Source organism: Haliaeetus leucocephalus, unplaced genomic scaffold, assembly GCF_000737465.1.
Source record: "Haliaeetus leucocephalus isolate CR32 unplaced genomic scaffold, Haliaeetus_leucocephalus-4.0 Scaffold462, whole genome shotgun sequence".
In the NCBI taxonomy this organism is placed as follows: domain Eukaryota; kingdom Metazoa; phylum Chordata; class Aves; order Accipitriformes; family Accipitridae; genus Haliaeetus; species Haliaeetus leucocephalus.
This window is the reverse complement of record NW_010972898.1, coordinates 7,540,116-7,558,706: the sequence shown is the minus strand read 5'-3', so window position 1 is coordinate 7,558,706 and position 18,591 is coordinate 7,540,116. Positions and strand designations below refer to the sequence as shown.

General features: G+C 42.2%; 1 protein-coding gene across 2 annotated transcripts in view; it reads left to right on the top strand.

Annotated features, from left to right (window-relative positions):
- The window catches only part of KLF12 (Kruppel-like factor 12), a 171,012-nt gene that overhangs the window by 38,387 nt on the left and 114,034 nt on the right, over nucleotides 1-18,591 (top strand). The window lies entirely within an intron of this gene.

Below are 18,591 nucleotides of genomic sequence, written 5' to 3'. Positions count from 1 at the left end.
ACAGGCATCCTTTTACAAATGTTCTTTTTGCTTGGTTGCATTGTGTAAATGTACCGGAAAACCATAGGAACCACAGGCAAAAAAGCCAACAGCAACGAAAGGCGGTGTTCGTCCTCCCCTGCCCGTGCCTTCCATTCCCCGAGGATGGAGCCCAGGTGGACGAGGATGACGAGACCCGTGGCAGCTCGACGTGGGCCACCCCTGCGGCCGTGGGCCGGGAGCGAGGGGCTGGCCAAGGAGGAGAGGCGCGGGGGATGCAACAGAGGGAGGACAGCAGGTCTTCCCAGGCGAGGCTTGTTCACGGGAAGGCTCGTGTCAGATCAGCCTCGCCAGCCCTGCCTCCTCCAAATGCCTCCGCTCCCCTTGTTCCCTGGGGGACGCCAGCCGCGCGGGTGTCACCTCCATCCTGCCTCCTTAGGCTGCTCCGGCGGCGTTTGTAGCCCGTTTCCTACTTCCGTAGTTCACACTAGAGATCAGTATTGATACCGAGGCACTGACTTTGGCTTTGATCTTCGTCTGTGATGCGGTGTGTGGAGCTTATGTCATAGCGGTAGGTGAGTTACTGGAAATTCCCTAGCAGTTGCATCAGTTTGTCCTTGGAAGATAGCAGCATCACCCTCTCCCGTCTGGGTTACAGATATGCTCAGTTATGTTTTTAATACTGTAGGTGCCCTTCCATGACATTTGCCACTTTCTTTGATAGCTTTTTGCCAGATAGATACAGCCTGGTCATATTCTGGCTTGGTAGTTCTCAAGTACTGGGTGTCTGGTGGCTCCGAATGTTTTCTGGTCCCCTTTGCTGGATTTCTCTGGTCATTTTGCTGTTTCAATACTGAACAGCTGTTTGTGAACAGGACGGTGTAAACCGGTAAGAGACTAGTTGTGGGCTTCTGTTTCGCACTGCGGAACAGGGAGTTGTTGGTGAGGAGGGACAACTGCTGGCTGAGGAAGGAAAGGCAGGACTGGGTACCATTAGCGGTGCCAAATGCTTCACCCTGGGTGAATCCACGCCGACTGTTCCCCGTCACCTTCTCCTCCTTCACGGTGCCCAGAAGTCCGTTCCCAGAGGACTCGCTCGCTTTTGCACGTGACTTCTCCATGGAGCGAAGGGAGGCTGGCTGGCCTGCAGGACGCCAGAGCACCCTCCTGGACTTCTCTGAAGAGGACTGCGCCATTTGCTTTCTTCTAGTCACCGGGGGGTCTCCCGTGGTCTCCAGGCCCTCTCAAGCACGGTGGAGAGGGGTGCTGCAAGGACATCGGCCGGCCGGCCCAAGGCCCGTGCCTGCAGGCAGGTGGGTCCCACGGGCTGGTTTGGGTCGAGTCCTCTCGGGTAATCCCCGGGACTCGGTCCTCATTCGCGGCTGGCGGTTCCGCTCCTTGAACCTTGTCTGCCTGTGAGAAGGCCACGCAAGCAAGGGCTGACGCAGAAGGCAGCGATGGAGTTCCTCGGCCTTACGGGTGTTCGCCCACCCCGTTGGGCCACGGACTCAACGTTTCCCTCGTCCAGCCTTTTCCTGCCGACGTAGCGACAAAAGCTCTTGCTGTTGCTCTTGATATTACCGGCAAGTCTGAACTCCGGCTGAGCTTTGGCTTTCCTGACACCAGCCCCGTGTGTCTGCGTGATATTTCTGCGTTCGTACTTTGTAGCCTGTCCCTGCTCGCTCCTCCTGCTATATATATATATATATACTGCCTTTTTGCACTGGAGCTCCATCATGTGTTACACGTCTGCCAAACTGGTCTCCAGATACTTGCTTTTCTGAGTAGTGGGATGCACTAGTCTTGCACTTTGATGTTGTTCTTAAAGATCTTCCAGTTTTCCCGTTCTCTTTGGCCCTTTTAGAGCTACCTCCCATGGGATCTTCCTTAGTTCCCTGAAAACTTCTGCTCTCTAATAGTGAAGGGTCTAGATCGATCTGGACTAGGTCTCTGTTACTGTCTGTCTTTCCTCACTCTCCTCAGGGTCTCAAACTCCATTACTTAAAGGTCATTACACCAAAGCTGCTACTGATTACCACAGCTCCAACCTGTTCAGCCTTCCACACAAACAGTGATCATTTTGGTTTTGTCCGTACGGGACTTTATGAGAACACCGGAGTGACCACAGTGGATCATTTGAAAGGTTCTTCGTACCCATAACATGGTAGCTCATAGCATGTGCTTACAGAAAACGCAAGCAAAAAGCAAGCGTACAGCACTGGTACGCTCTCCAGTATCTGCCAGTGTGCAGACTGGGGACCACGTGAGCAGGTAATGACCTTTAGTATTGCAAGTTGTCACTGCTCTTTGGGCTCCACGGAGATTTTCCTGATAACCAGAGGTTGTGGTGTTGGTTTTGACCTGTAAAACCTTAAACTGTCTTGCACCTGCCTGCTGCCATCCTGAGACTACAATGAGAGCCTAAGATTTAATGATAGAGATGGCAGTGGCAAAGAGAGCATTTCCTGTGATAGACTTGATTTATTTTCCCATTAGTCATAGCAGAACAGAGTTGTGGATTTTTAGGGAGTCCATGCTATGAAGCTTCTGGGGAGGGCTGAAGCTATGGTGTTGAGAACATTGTGACATGCAAAAGATTTTTTTTGTTCCTTCCTCCTGTGGAAGTAGTAGTGGTATAGGCTGTGGGTTTTATGGCAGAACTTTGGTTGGGGAAGTTCCTGTCCACCGTTAACAATTCTGCAGTTGTGCCAGTTCAGACATGGGCAGGGATGTGTTCTATACCAGGAAAAGAGGAAAAAAAAAAAAGCTAAAAATACCTTAAAGAGTTTTTCTCTCGAAATTTAGGTTATTTCACAGATCCAGGTTAGGGTGTAGGTATAAACTGCTTAAAGTGTTAGATCTGCAACATGCTCAGTTCTGTGTGGTCCACAAGTTAAAACATGCTGTGCAAACGTGGCATAGAAAACATTATTGATTTTCATGATAGAAAACTTTTAAAATAGGCAAAACTATTCTGGTTGGCTTCTGAATAGTATTCATTTTTACAGAATAAACTAAAAAAATCCAAAGTGGAAAGGAATTAGTTACCTCTGCTTTTGGAAAACAGTTCATAGTTTGGCTCATTGAAGCTTGAGTTTGTTTCCTTTGTTACTATACATTTTAGTTTTCATGTACGGATTTAGGCTGAATGACTTGTCTGGAACATGAAATAGACTTTTTTTTTTTTCTTGAATAACCATTCGGAGTATTGGTGGGATAAAGTGGCAATTTAAGACAGCTGTTTAGCATAAAATAAATATGCATGTTGTTAGTATTGAATACACAAGCATTAATTTATTCCTGGTTTAAAATTCCATAAATGCTTCTAGCCTACCCAAGAGTACTCTTTGAGTTTCATCCCACTTTCACTGCCTAGTTTGGGACCTTACTGTTGTCAGAAAAGTATCAAATATTTATCAAAGGCTGAACAATAAAATAGCTGGCTTATGTAGAAATTTGGTAGCTTTAAATGGATTATGGAGAAACACTTGCAGCTTCCCATGAATTGATATTTACAAGTTCCTGTCTGCAAACCCCAAGTTAAAAAGAAACAAATGGTGCTGAAAATGAAGTAAATCCAAGTCACATATGCAGAGTATGAAATACCTGGTCCACAGTGGAAAGCATGCTGTGGGCCTGTTCTTGAAAGGTATTGAATATTCAGCATCCAGCAGAGAATGTAAATATCTGCTTAGTTTTTAAGAACAGAAGGAGTTCTGTTATTTACTCATGGTACCAACTTGGGGCCAGGGTACCACGCAGGAACCTTAAATGTGTGAAAACTCTTACCATAATCTCTAGAAGCATTGAGGTGTATAAAAGTCTTTAAAATAATTGGAAGAAATCAACCAGTTTAAATTTCCTTGCTTTTTAAGGCAGAGTAACGTATTGCATGCCAGGTATGATGCTTGTTCTTCATTTTGTTTTAACTCTACTATTAAACTAATCAATTTCCAATACATCCTACAACAAGAGATGTTCTTGTGAAGAAGTGAATTTTAAATATTCTTTATGGACTAATTTTGTTCATATCAAATGGAGGGATGTTGTGAAGTGTGTATGAGACAGGGTGTATTGCTGATTGTGTACCCTGATTTTTTTTTTTAGTATGTTCCTTGATTCCATTCAAATGTTTTCTAGAACCACATAATCTCTAAAAAGATACATGTTTTTTCTTGTTATGCAGTAGTTAATGGTGAGTGCAAATTACATCAGCAACTGGCGTTGGGGTGCATGCTATGCTAAAATAACTTTCTGTTTAAAAGTTTTGCATGTAGTATCATTAGATGGATTTGCCTTACTCATTTCAAAATAAGGGAAAAATCTTTTTCTCTATAACAGTAATTTTTTTCATCTAAAAGATGCATGACAGGTCCATAACTGAGCCCTGACCACTTCTGCATGTTTAGGAGTTGCTCTTTACATTGAGTGTGTTTCTGAACTGCAGCTCAGTCCCTAGCTCCACTGCAGAACGTGTTCACCAGAGAACAAGAGGACTGTGCACACCTATGGATGCCACATGCAATGTAATTAAAAGCCCGTGTGAAGGAGTAGGGCGTGGACAGTAACGGCTTGAAAGGGTGAAGAGGGACTGGGTGACGCTCCAGTCTGGGATCGTTCCTCGAGCAGCTGCAAAAGCCAGATGAGGGTTTCACAAGTCTGTCTTCCCTAGTAACTCTTTTGCGTCTCCCCTTTAAATCACTGACTAGTGTACTTACTTCTTGTCTTCCTTGTCTCTTCTAACACAATGTGAAAACGCTGAGGAGAACTTCTAACACTGATGTTTCTTACCAATATGTATTTCTAAACCCTGATTCGCCAGGTGTCCTGGAGGTTGGACATGTGCTATTTGCACTTGGTCTGTCACTCTGTAAAACCTCCTGACTTCAGAAAAGGAGGGAAAAAAAAAGTCAGTGAAGCTTTGGCTGAAATGATTAATTTTTGTCTTGCTTGTGCATTGCAGGAGAAATTAGCAGTGCAAGGCAGTTGCATTGCTTTACCTCCAGTGCCCTTAAAGCAGCGTTCAGCTTGGACTGTGAGCTGTGTTCAGAGCGATACTCCCATGCTCAGGGTTTGTGCACTTTGGGTATGAGCCACCTCTGGGATCGGAAGCAGCCAAATGGGGTTAGTAGGGAGTATCTCTGGGTAAACCGGCCCCGCCGAGTACGGTGCGGCTGCAGCTAGGCTGCTGCTGGCCCCCGGCACGGGCAGGTAGCTCTGGTGTGCGCTGCCATGCCCCTGCCCCTGTGCGGGTGGCTTGCGCTCCTCTGCTGCCTTCTCTCAATCCCCTGCTACTTCTGTTGCTTCGCTTGCAGGCACGCAAACCTCAGGGCAGCAGCTAACAAGATTCTTCCACCTGTCTGTGCTGATGTTTTAAGTGATAACCTCTGCTTTTTCTGGCAGGGTAAGGCATTAGTTTAGCAAACTGGCCAAACACAAGAGTGTGGTGGTTTCTCTAGACTTCTGCTACCAGACGGGCAAGATGAGTGCTCACCAGTCTTAACAAGATTTAATACTCCTTGTAGTCATAATCTTACCATTAGTTGTAGTGGAGGCTAGGTCAGGCATTGGAAGAGGTTGTCCCATTCCTTTGCTCTTCCCACCCCCTCCCTTCCCTGACTCCTCAACTGCTGTCCCTGAGTTGACGCTGGTACCTGTGGGATCACTTGGCGAGCTGGTTCAGCTTGCCAGTCTGGCATAAAAGTAGCCTGGGGGAAAAAAAATGGCAATAATTTTGGCTTTCTGAGGAGTCAATCAAATGCCAAAGCAGACTTGAAGCAGAAGGGGTGTTCAGGGAATGGGAGGACCGTCAGTAAATGATTGGATATGTGCTACCCTAACTCATGTGTCATGCTTTTAGTCATGCCACGTGGATGAAACATGCGGTTTAGGCTTCGCCACGCAGTTTGCAGGTGCTAAACAACTGAACAAGGCAGGCATCTTGACTCCGACAAAGGACAGCAAAGTGACATTATGTGAAAGAACAGAGCCGCATGACAGCACAGCCTGCCCTGGTTAGGATGATACAGGGATTTCCCTGCAACCCTATTTTTCTGACGGAATGTGCTGCTGGGGGTTTTTGTTCTGTTTTTAAAGCTGTTTTTCTGAGCGTGAGGGATCGCACATGCAAAAGAATGGCAGTTTTTAAACATGGTGGAGGGCTACGTCTGAGGCTCATCCTTTATAACACCTCTGTGTAGCCTGTGCTGTTTCTGGTAACGGAGTACATCAACCTTTTGAGCCACACAAGGACTCACAGGATCAAGGCCTTTCTTTATGAACGCGATGTATCTGCATGCTAGAAATCTTGAGAGCATGTCATGGGGCGGGGGGGGGCAAGAGAAAGAGTGGAATGGCACAGATCTGTTAAGATTTATTGCATCATTATCTCACATGAAACAGTAAGATTGTCCTGGCATGACTGAGCAAAAACAATGGTGTGAGAGAATCATTTATTTTGACGCCCTGATGATTGCCTCTGGACATTTCTGGAAGCCGGGGTATCCTCAGCAGCGAGGTCTTCTGTTTCACATAGTTTCAAAGATAATAATTTCAAGGAGGGAAGCTTGATCTACATCATGTTTCATTCTTCACTATATTCTGAAGATGGGATGTGTTCATCTGTGAGACTCTTAAGTGGGAACAGTTTCTCCTCCTGGCTTCTGTTTGCTCCTATAAAACCTGACAGAAAAGCCCCTGAGCAGATGACTAGCAAGTTTACACTGAAAAAACATAAAGACCGATCCCTTTCCTTACAGACCTGGAGGAAAAACAAACTCCACACGATATGTTCTCTCTCTTCTGAGTGTAACGAACCAGCAGTTACTTCTGTCTGCAGGAACAACAGGAGACTGCACAGCTCAAGCTCAAGATACAACCCATGACATAATTCTCTTTGGTCTATGGTCATAGGATTATTTTTGGGGGAGCGTTATTAATGAGTAATAATACAATGTTAATGCAATCTTAATATGTATCCCGAGAAAGGAACTTGAAGTGAATAAGCTCCCCATTTTTCTATGAGGAGCTTCATAACCTGGAAGTGATGCACCAAACATGAAATTATGATGTTTTAACTTGGATAGAGCCCAGTGCTAGTAGAATGGCTTAAAAATGAAGGTCATTGGCAAATAGCAGGAGTTACTTAATCAGATCAGCTTTTAAAAAAATCAGTGATCAGTACGGATAATACTATTATTGGTTAGACATTGTTACTCTTTCATACAGCGTAAAGGTTTTGAAGTATTTGCAGCATCCAGGGTTTTCAGTATGAGCTTCAGTGTGCATAAGACTGTTCCCATTATGCATTTCTTTTTCTCAGTATTTTGTTTATCTGTAGCACGTTGGTGTTATTTCTGTAGATATTTCTTATAATTCACTTATCAATTTGCTCTAGGCAAAAGTGCCTAAACTGAAGGTTTCAAAAAAAATCCTCTTCGTATGAGATACAGATAAATGTATTCATTATGGTCCAGCTTCAGTTAAAGGCTCAGTCTAATTTTGAATTCAGAGTGTGTCTCCCAAGTAAATCATTTAGTTCACTGCTACCCACCACTTCAAGCCTGACCTTGAGGAAGTAAAAGAACTTCTCATCATTCTCATAAGCTTGGGGGTGGGGGATAGAAAAAAGAAGGTTGGGCTCTGCTGGGCCAAGGAAAGCACTCTTCTCACGAATGCCCTGAACATCTTAATCTGGTCAGATTTTAGCTGGAGAACCTTATCTGAGTTGAGTTGTCAGGGAAGAATGTATGGAGGAGAGTTTATCTGGACTAACCAGCCTCTAAGTCAGTAAGAATTCATAGATGGAAAACAACTGCTTCCATTGCGCCCTGATAAGAACAAGAAGTCTGTGCCTTTTGCAAAACACAGGTATTTGTTCTGTTGCTCTTTTTGGGGGGTGAAATGAATGGTGCACTAGGTGATATTCAAATGAACTTTGTGTCCCTAATAGGAAGAATTAGCTTTACATCTAATACGTGTGGTCTTATCTTTACCATGTTGTACTGACCCCTGTGTCATGTTTCCTCAGTCTAAAAGTGTGCTCAAAATGTAACCATCAACCCTGTGTATTTCACTACACTTCTTAAATCCAAGTGCAGCTCTTGTCTTTTAATACTTCAGCCCCAGACTAAATGTTCTGTAGATCTGTTACCCTGGTTGATGGCTTGGGTAGCTTCAACAGCAAGCTATCGGATAGCCTTATTGGGAGGCAGTGGGACAAATGGTGAGACTGAGGGAGTACCTTGGTCTCCAGAATTGCTGCGTGGTAACTGCTGAACACTCGGCCACTGGAAGAGCCTCACCTTCAGCCTGTGGAAGCTGAGTGGTCTGAGCCCTGCCCTTGCACTGCTGGAAGCTCAGGGTAACTGGGGAAAAATACAAACCTGTATTGAAGGAAGAAACTGTTCCTTCATCTCATACTTCATTTATCACACCATCTCTTTCATGTTTTTTTTACTGGGAACATGACAGCGTAGATGCTTCACAACCTATTCATTAGATGTTATCCAAATGGCATCTGACTGAGTATGCAGCATGACATTTTGAGTGGTAATATCCACAAAGGAGCTAAGTTGACACTTAACAAAAACACAACGTAAAACCTTTGTGATGTGGGCATGGGGTGAAACATACTGTGCATTAAAGCAGTCTATGGTTTAAGTCTGGTTGTGTGGCATGAGGTGATAGTGGTAGCAGGCTGATTTATTCAGAACCACTGTAACCACCATGGTGAGTCAAGCCAAAGGTCCATTTGGCCACACACTGCAGCACAGTCTCCAACAGGTGAGGAAAACAGGGAAGATGAAAAAGGTCCATGTTGTGTGATCCTTCCTTGGACATAACTTCGATCAGTCAGCAGTTTTTAGGTGGTTTTAAGCCCATTGCTATACTTGGACCATTGTGCTTAATAGCCACTAATGAACTCTTCCCAGTGAAACTGTTTAATCCATCTTTTAATTCATTTATGCGTCTGGTCTCCAGAATACCTGTGGCAATGTGGTGGAAAATGTAGGTGTTACATGAAAGTCTGCTTATTTTCCATTATTTTGTAGCTGTTGTCTGCCAATTACTCTTGTTCTTAAGTTGTGAGGAACAGTTTCTATGTCAATCAGGATTTTGATGTTTATCAGAGGACTTCAGTCATCATTTTCCAAAACCGAAGTGTATTATCTGCTTTATATATCCCTGAATATTCATTCCTCACATCATCCTTGTAGCTTTTTTTTTCCTACTTTTTTCAGTGCTAACATACTTTTTTAAATAACAGATGAGGAATTCTTCTTCAGTAAGTTAGGTATTTAAATGTTAAATAACAGTGTCTGAGCTAATCATCCTTAGTCTCTAGGACAGGCAAGACAAATTATCCTCCGGCCCCCTGATTTTTCTCCACTGCGTAGAATGGGTGCATGGATGACCAGCACAGATGAAGGTGTCAGATATCCATTTGAAGCTAGAGGAGGTGAGCCCCACGCAGGGAACCAGTGCTATATGGTGCATATTGGATTTGTTCAGTTGTGCGGTGGTGTTTTCCATTTTGCTCCCTCCCTGCATATTCCTTGTGTGTGATAACATGCCCAAACATGGTTGAGCTGATGTTCTCAGACAAGTGTTCACAGTAGCTTCAAAGTCTTGAGACATTTGTGTTGTCATTCATTATATAGGTAAGATACAGATTTACAATGAGTTTTCATGCTTTAGGTTGCGGTTGGCCTTAAACAAAAATGTTACCTAACACCACCCCCCTGGCCAGCCCCTACCCAAAACAGGAAGGTGATTTAATCAAAGTCCTCAATGTAAGTGAAGTTAATCCTTGAAAGGTCTTTACCGCCTTGCCCAAGTCAATCTTTCATGCAGCATTTAAAGGAATGTGTTATACATCTTACTCCATAACCTGGCATCTTTAAGGAAATGTCTTGTTTCCCAAGAGAACTACTGTAATATAACCCCTTACCACCAGAACAGCTACATTTACACGTGCGGCCAGTTTACAGGTCGTCATTGTATACACACAGTAAGGGTTAGTTTTCCTATGTGCATTACTTGTTATTGCTTTGTCATTCAGTATTGCAAGTTTGTTCTGCAAGTCTTCATAGACGGACACCTGATATAACAAATATAAGAAAAGTCTCTGAAACGTGACTTAAAAAGCAGAAGTGCCATATGTTAAGTGTTCTTTAAAGGCCCAAGAATACTGCATATTAAATAACATGACCTTTCATGGGAATCTCTTGATTTAATTAGCATCGGCCTTCTCACTTATGCAACTGCTGTATGTCAAGTGGCAAGTTCTTTCTTGGCACTGCTCTGCTGGGTGCAAAGCCCTCTTGCCTAGGAAATGGCACTCTCTTTGTGCATGTTGTGCCTTGGCTACTACCTACTTCCACTTTTTCATTGATTCGCGGTTTAATTAGAGGGAAAGTATATTTTTAAAAAATTTTCTATGTCTACTTTGAAATGTAAAAAAAATCTCAGAAATCACAGGATTATATATGGAATGTTTTGTATGGAATGTTTATATGTATGTTTTATATATGGAAAGTGCTAGTGGGATTATTGGTTATTTCTTTAAATAGGTGCGTTGTTCTTGACAAATACATTGTTTGCGAAGCCAGTAATGCTACCAGAGATCATTTGCTGCACAGGTAAATGCTGCTAGATTGTTTGTCGTTACCTTATTGTTCTTAATTGGAACTGTATTGAAGTTAGGATCTGCAGAGATCTTTGTTTTTCCTCTTAATTAAAAAATAATACTGCTTTTTCTGATCTGCTTATTGTGCCTGCTGTTCATCAGGGATCGTTTATATGTAACGCAGCTTAAATTAAGCCTTGTGATTGACTTTCCACTGTTACTCAGCTGTTTGTCTTTAACTTCTTCAGCTTCTGAAGTGTAGAGGGGAGGATGCTCGGTGCCTGTCTCCATCGTCCTCCTTTTCTTCCACCCACAGTTTATCATTGTCATTATTGCCCCATCTGCTTTGGGTCCATTTAGTTTGGAGCGTGTGTTTTTCACATCCACAGAGCCTCACCCCTGTGGCACTTTTCATGGGGGGGGATTTGTAGAGAGGAAGGCTGGCAGGGCACATAGCACAGATCTCCTGCGCCCTGCTGGGAGCAGAAGCGGAGTTCACGGAGGTGCAGAGTCCTCTGCACTGCAGGGTCTCAGCTTCCCACAGTGTTGACGCCTGGCTGGTGGGTCTGTACAGCAGTGGGGAATTCAGTAAACCTTGAACTCGGGTTTTGTCTTCTATGAGATGGATGAGAAAGCTTTAATATTACTTCAAGTGGCTGAGTGGCATCTTCCAAACGAAACACAGCATTGAGCAGTCATCAGTGACAGCCGCGTAACAAGTACGACCTATTGTCTCATTCACTGATGGCCGTTTATCATGAGCGCTGAACGAATGGAGAGCTTTGCACAAATGGTAGCGTGCAATCATGTAAATTAAACACACGAGAAAACATTTTAGGGACAGTGGCACAACAGAGTCGTCTGTGCATGGTCGTGCTGATCCCAGACTACTGACAGAAGAAGGCACCACTGAACGTGAGTTGATTATACAGGACTCTGACCGCTTGGGCAGATGTCAGTGTCCCTTTTGCGTTGCCCTCAGACCCCCACTTCATTTCATTGTCACTGTTGCATGGCATAAGCCAGTACTGCTGGCAGCACGCAGCATCCTCCCACCTTGTCTTCTTGGCCGCACATGGTTGACCCCGAGCTCTTTCCCCATCGCCAACAGAAGCGTTTCTAGTGCGTCGGATCGAGGAACGGATATACAGTAATAATGAATCGTTTTTGGGGAGGAAGAGGTTATTTTCAACCTGCCAGTTCCCTGGTGCTGCTGTGTGAGTCCCTATGGCAGCATGAGGGGGGAGGCAAGTTGGGGGCAGCAGGGAGGTGGGATCGCTGCTTCTCGTGACATCAGGGTTTAATGTCACTTTACACTGACCTTGGGATGGTGGTGTAGCGCAAATGCTGCTCTCGGTTAGAAAGACCAAGGTGACAAGTTAATTTCTTAGCTGTGGTGCTGCCTCTTTGGTACTGGTGGTAGCTAGGCCACTTGTCGTTACTATATGAAGATTTTCAGCCTGAAGGCCTGTTCTCAAGTATTTATAATTTTACAGTTTGCACGAAACCACATCCCTGTGCTTATTAAAAGAGTAAGCTTTTTCATTGGAGGGAATAAGATCAAGCAGAAACAAAATAAAGATTGAAAGAAAGATGCAAGGAAGAAGAGGGAAAGCTCGGCTTTTATTATGAAAAGAGATGGGTTTAATTGTTGACTGAAATTAACGTTATTTCTGAGCAACAGTCGCAGATTTTCTGGGGTCCATGGATGGATTTCTGTGAATTTTGAGTGACCAGTTCAAAAATAAATCCTAAATTGCTGTTCACACTCTGGACAGCCTGATAGAAATCTTTTTTTTTTTTTTTTTTTTTTTTATTTTGCAGTTTTAAGGTATTACAAATTATAGGAAAAAAACTTTTACAAAAAATAATTTTGTTATGATTTTCTTTATCTGAGAAACTCACTTAACAGCCTTTTCACTAGCAGATGCAATCCATACTAGGTAAGCACCAGCAGCCTTAACTTTGTATTTCCTGGCATTCTCTTTAAGTCTATTTTTCGTGGGTTTCAAATTATGTAATTTGGTTCCTGCTTAAGAGGTTGCCTGTGCTTCTTTGGACAGCAACCTTAATGACCGTCTTCAAAAGTCTATTATCAAATACTTGTTGAAAAAATTTAGTGTCGCAATTCAAGCCGGTAGGGAAAACTTCTGATTGATTTTCTGTTTAAAAGTTATTGACGGTTTGAAATACCGTCAGAGTAAGGAACATTTTCAATTATGTCCTATTTAATTTTAGAGAAGCAGTCAGAATGTCATAGTTAATGATGAAAAATCTAATTTTCAAGCTTGGATCCCTCACTCTTCTCGAGACCAATGGTTTATATCTTAGCAGAGGTTAATTTCTTTCTTCATTTATATGAAATAAGTAAATCGAATACCATGCACTTGGCTGTGTGGGTGTGTTTTGGATGAGATCTCAAAAACTGAGATCCTGTTTATTCTGTGTGGGTGTTAAAGATCTTACTGTTATGCTATATGGTGTTTGCAAGTTGCTTAATACCTTCTACCCTTTGAGATGACTATATTTCAGCAGTGTTATGTGTACATAGTTGCAAAATGTTTTGAGGTCGTTCAAAGCGAAAGGACCTCCATGTGAAGAGTGTCTGTTACACACATTTATTGTGCCTATCGCTGTAGCATTGTACACCATTTGTTATTGTTGTTCATTGCGTTCATGATTATTATTGCATTAATCAGTCTCAAAAAGTAATCATCTATTTAATATTTTGAGCTGGCACAACTTAAGTTTCATCCAAACTTTTACAATGACATGAAAAAAATTTAGTCATGAATTGCTCACTAGCCTTCAGAAAGTGCAGCGGTGGTTGTAGGGCTCGGTTCCTTGCTGGGAGCCCTGATTTACCCCAGTTACTGGTGGAAGCTGAAAATATTCAGAACCTCATGCAATTAAAATCCATGCAACATCAGGCAAGTATTCAGTTTGCCTGGATGTCCAGGAACTTACCCTTTTCTGTAGAATTTGTGACTCCTTGTTCTTTTGAATCCCTCAAAGTCAGATGTAATATCATTTATAATAATCCAATTGGGTTGAGTTAGTCCATAATTTGTACTAATACCCAAAGAAAAGCATAAGAATAGGTTAATATGGAGGTAAGGTGTGGAGCTAAAGACAGCTTGGCCTGAAGATATTTCCATGGCAACAGAAAGGTCCCTACAGATGTCTTCCTGCTAAAATTGATGCTGTTTATTAAAGGCTGTCTGTAGTACAATCTGTAATTATCATTAGGTAAAGAAAGGTTGTGAACGTCAGTGGACTGCTTGGCTGATGCTCTCTGATTTGTTTAGTGCAGCTTTGAAATACAGTTGCAAAAGTATATTAAAAACCTGAGATCATTTAGCAGTTTCTCTGCAGGTAAGCTGAGACTTAATTCGAGACTGTTAGTTAATAAGAGTGAAGTAGCTGAAAAACAGTAGGGGGGGGATAGGGAGAAATGTTTTCAAACTCTTTCGGCACGATGACTATTAAAAGGACATCAAAAGCATGCTGGACAAATTAAAAAATGCAGAGCTGCAGATAGTATGGGAGGTAATGCACAAAAAAATAAGGTTTTGTAAGTAGTAAAAAGCTCCTGTAAGTAGAAGAAGACAAAGGAAACTTCAAGACTGTTATCTAAAGGAGAAGATGAGAAAATAATGGATGACAGAAGAAGTTGGAGTACGGATTGACCTTTCCTGCTTCTGTCTTTACAAAGAAGGTTAATTGGGATCAGCTGCTTAGCACAGTTGAAGCTAACAGAAAGGTGGTAGGAACACAGGGCAGAAAAAGGAAAGAACAGGTTAAAGAATGCTTTAATGAGTTAGATTCAGGTTTGTAAGCTTAGGGTGGAGTTTATTCTGGTCTACCCAAGCAACTAATTGAAGCAGTTTGGAATCCATGAGCGATTACCATGTAAAAACTGTAAAGGACAGGTGAGATCCCGTAAGAGGGCACATAGAGAGTATGTTCTTAAAACAGAGAAAGAAGGAAGATCTTGGAATTGCAGACCAGTCAACCAAATTTGCTACCGCGAAATATGCTCAAATGCATAGCTCTTCAAAAGCAAGTGGCCATGAATAAGTGTAAGCTGGAACTTTTAAGACAGTTTTGTAATAAAGTACATACATTTTAAGCCTCCTAGTTACAATACTGATGACAAAACCACATGTAATGATGGAATATAGTGCTTGTGAAATGGATCTTATGAAATAATTGCTTGAGATAGTGATTTTGGTGACACTGAAGCTCAGCTGGGATGTTCCTTCTTGACTTCAGTAAGGCTTTGGTTAGAGTCCTATATGACATCTCAGAAACAATCTGGAGATTTACAGTGTATGTAAGATGATTACTGTGTAGATGACTGCAAACATACAGAAGCACACTATGTGGATGACCACAAGCACACAGAGTAAATGGTGATGGTAGGCCATCTGGCAGAAGGATATATCTAGAGGGGTTATCAACTTGTGGTTGGTAGGATGCAGTTTAACAGAGCCACAGGATCACAGGGTGGCAGGGGCAGGCAGGCCCTTCTGGAGATCGTCTGGTCCAACCCCCTGGTCAAGCAGGACCACCCAGAGCAGGTTGCTCAAGGCTGTATCCAGTCCATGTTTGCATTTCTCCAAGGATGGAGGCTCCACAACCTCTCTCAGCAACTTGTTCCAGTGCTTGACCACCCTCATGGTACAAAAGTTTTTCTCTTATGTGTAAATTGAATTTTCTGTATTTCAGTTTGTACCACTGCTTCTTGTCTGTTCACTGGGCGCCACTGAGAAGGGTCTGGCTGCATCTTCTCTAGTCCCTCCCAACAGGTGTTTATTTTATTATTAATTATTAAACATTAGTAGTTTAATTACAATAGTAATTATTAAACATTGATAAGATCCCCCTGAGCCCCTCTATTCTTGTGGCTAAACAAAGCCTGTACGCTTCAAGCTGCACTGTAAGCACTATAGAAGACCAGATTAAAATGAGTAAACTGGAGGTGAGATCCAGAATCATTAAGAGGAATTTCAATACAGAAAAGTAACAATTTTAGAATGGAAAATCAAGTTAATAAAAGCATAGCATGAAATAACTGGATAGAAGAAGCATTGATGAATAAACATTTGCTTAGACTAGAAAGGAGAAAATAGGATAGCATTCAAATTTTTGAAAAGGTTGTTTATAGGCAGCACAATAAACATTTGTTCTTCATATTCACAGAGGCTATGATGAGAAGGTTTTGTTTTCCAAGGAAAAACCATGCAACTTCAACAGTAGCTAAGCACTCTAACAGACCACCTCCTGAGGTTGTAAAACCCTAGTTCTTGAAGTTCTAACAATAAACTGAACAAACCTTTCTAAATCTGATCCAGTTCAATCTTCAGGACAACAAAATTAATTAGTTTCTACCTTAATATCACGTGCAGCCTTACATTTCTGTGTCGCTGTGATCTTCTGCAAAGGGATTTTTCTTTTTTGCAGGGGATGGTGCGTCCTTTGAATATGTTTCAGGATGTAGTCTGTCATCATTACCATAGAATATGTTTCTTTAATGTTTTACCTGGTTTTCAGTTAAGAACTGAAGCACGTGTGAAAACCTGAATCAGCTGGCAGAGTTAGGGTGATCCTGTAATTCCCTGTAGTGTGCGCACGTCTGATTAGGGGCCAACTCTGTCATTACTAGAGGAAAAAATTGAGCAGCAGTCCATTTTACAGTGTTAATAAATTATGCCCTCATGAGTTTTGCTCACTTGTTTGCCTGGAACTGACATTTTAAATTGTAGCTCAGTCAGAAGATGTTAGTTGATATTCATAGTAATGTTCACATTGGCATTTGAAATGTAGTGATTTCTGCAGCTAAGTAAACAGCGAGTAAAGGGGAGGAGAAGTGTAGCAAATAGATTTGTGAAATAATTTTTTGATAATATCTTGCATGAATAATATGGTACAGTGCTCTTCTGTTAATATTGGTAGTGAGGCATTTTGCATTTTACTCTGTGGTGCATGATCTCAGCTGAGACAGGAAAAAGAATACATGGGCCCAATAATAGAAAATCTGGTAAAAACAGAAGGACATCTCTGTGTGCCTCAAGACAAGAGCAAACCAACCTTTGATTTATTGCTAGCATGTCTCTACAGAACTTTGCCAATCCCTAATCAATGTCTGAAACTTGACAAAAATTAAAAAGCGGTGTTGACTGCTACTACAGCATTTTATGTAAATCAAAAAGACGTAGAAGTCAGATAGAAGCTACATACAGTTGAGCAAATACTTTTGCTTTCCCCTTTTTTTTTTTGGTCATCATTTTAGCATCTCCTGGAGAAGACCTTTTTATTGTTTATAAAGTTAATGCCTAATTATATCTGGGTTAGTGTCTGTGAAGAGAAGAGAAAGACAGTGGCCTTGCAAACACTTGGGGCTGTTTCTTGAGCCTTGTGAACTTGAGCATTTTCTTTCACTTTTTTTGTCAGAGCCTTACAACTATTTTGTGCTTACCCGCAGCTTGCCATAACTACAGGAAGATTCTTGGGCGGGGTGTCTGTTTTATTTGAATTAGACATTGATGGTTGCTCAGTTCTAGAAGTGAGAAAAGAATGATCCTGAGGTACTTGTTTGAGGCTAGTCAGTCTCCAAGTTGAATGATGAGCTGAGGTACTTACTTTTTAACCATGTCTCATGCTGAATACACTTTTCTAATGCTGTAAGAGCTGACTCATCTGCTAGTTTTTCATAGAAATGAAAAAAAAAAGCTTTTTTTATATATATAAAGCTTTTCTTTATAAAGTAGGTGGAGAAGGAAAGAGGCATCTGCCTCATATGCTTTATGCAAGCATAGAGTAAATGACTGATGCTGCTATAATCTCTGGCATCTCTAAGTGAGGTGAGTAATGTCATGCAACCATACAGTCCTTCCTCCCTTAGCTGTGTTCGCGATGGGAGCTTAGGTTTGTATTGTGTTGGGATGTAGAAAATTCTGTCGCAGGACAGGAGCCCCTTGTAGGAGCTGGTCCTGTTTCCAACCCACCCTACCCCCTGAAAAAAAACGAAGTCAGTCATTTCTTCTGTAGACTAATCAGTGCAAAAACATGTTTGCATTTGAGAACATGGGGTTTTTTTTGTTTATTTTCCAAGTGTTCTTCAGCAGAAGAATGGCTGAATCTGTATTTATTTAAACTCTCCATACCTCCCTACCATCGTGCGGAGAAGGGTGCATCACTGCTGCTCTGAAGGGTTTTGATGTCGAAGTTGTGCATGACCAAAGCCAAGGCATTTGAACATAATGCTATGTGTTACATTGCTTACTCACTTCTACTTCATGGGTGTTAGGGAAATATACTTGTTTTCATGCCCTGGTGGTATGTCCCAGTCATAATTATAATAAAAAAAAAAGGGGCAGTTATATATTTGGTGTGCTTGTTAATGTCAATGTGGAGTTTGCATTTGCAGCTCTCTAGGAGTTATGAACAAGTAGCAGTGTTACTGTTGGAGTAGTGCTGGAGTAAACTGGGTCGCCTGGGACATGTCTATGGACACTTCAGTCTTTTCTTAAATAGTCTTTGAAAACAAAAATGCTGTGACAGGCATCCTGTGATCTGCTATTGTGTTTTAGATGCTTAAAGCAATGTGGTCACTGCTTGCAACTCCAAAAAAATCCATTTTTCTTTCAAGTGCTATGTCCTGCCCTTGCTGTTTTGCACTCTCTCTGCGCTGGCTGTGCATGCCCAGTTCAGAGAGATGTTGCTTGGCATTTTCCTCTTCGCTGGGTCAGTTAAGGTAACTGCTCGGCTTCGAGTGTTACAAAGAAAATGAGCTTCATACACTCACATTTAAAAGCGTAGATAGTTTCAAAGTCCGTTGGAAACTGGCCTGATTTTAAGCTATGTTCCCGTAGCAGTCATTGGAATAGGTTTCTGAACGGAGTGTCAAGCTGCAAGACAGCTGTTACCTGAAAGAACTGTGTTTATTACTGCTGGAAAGTAGTAGTGAAAAGGACTTT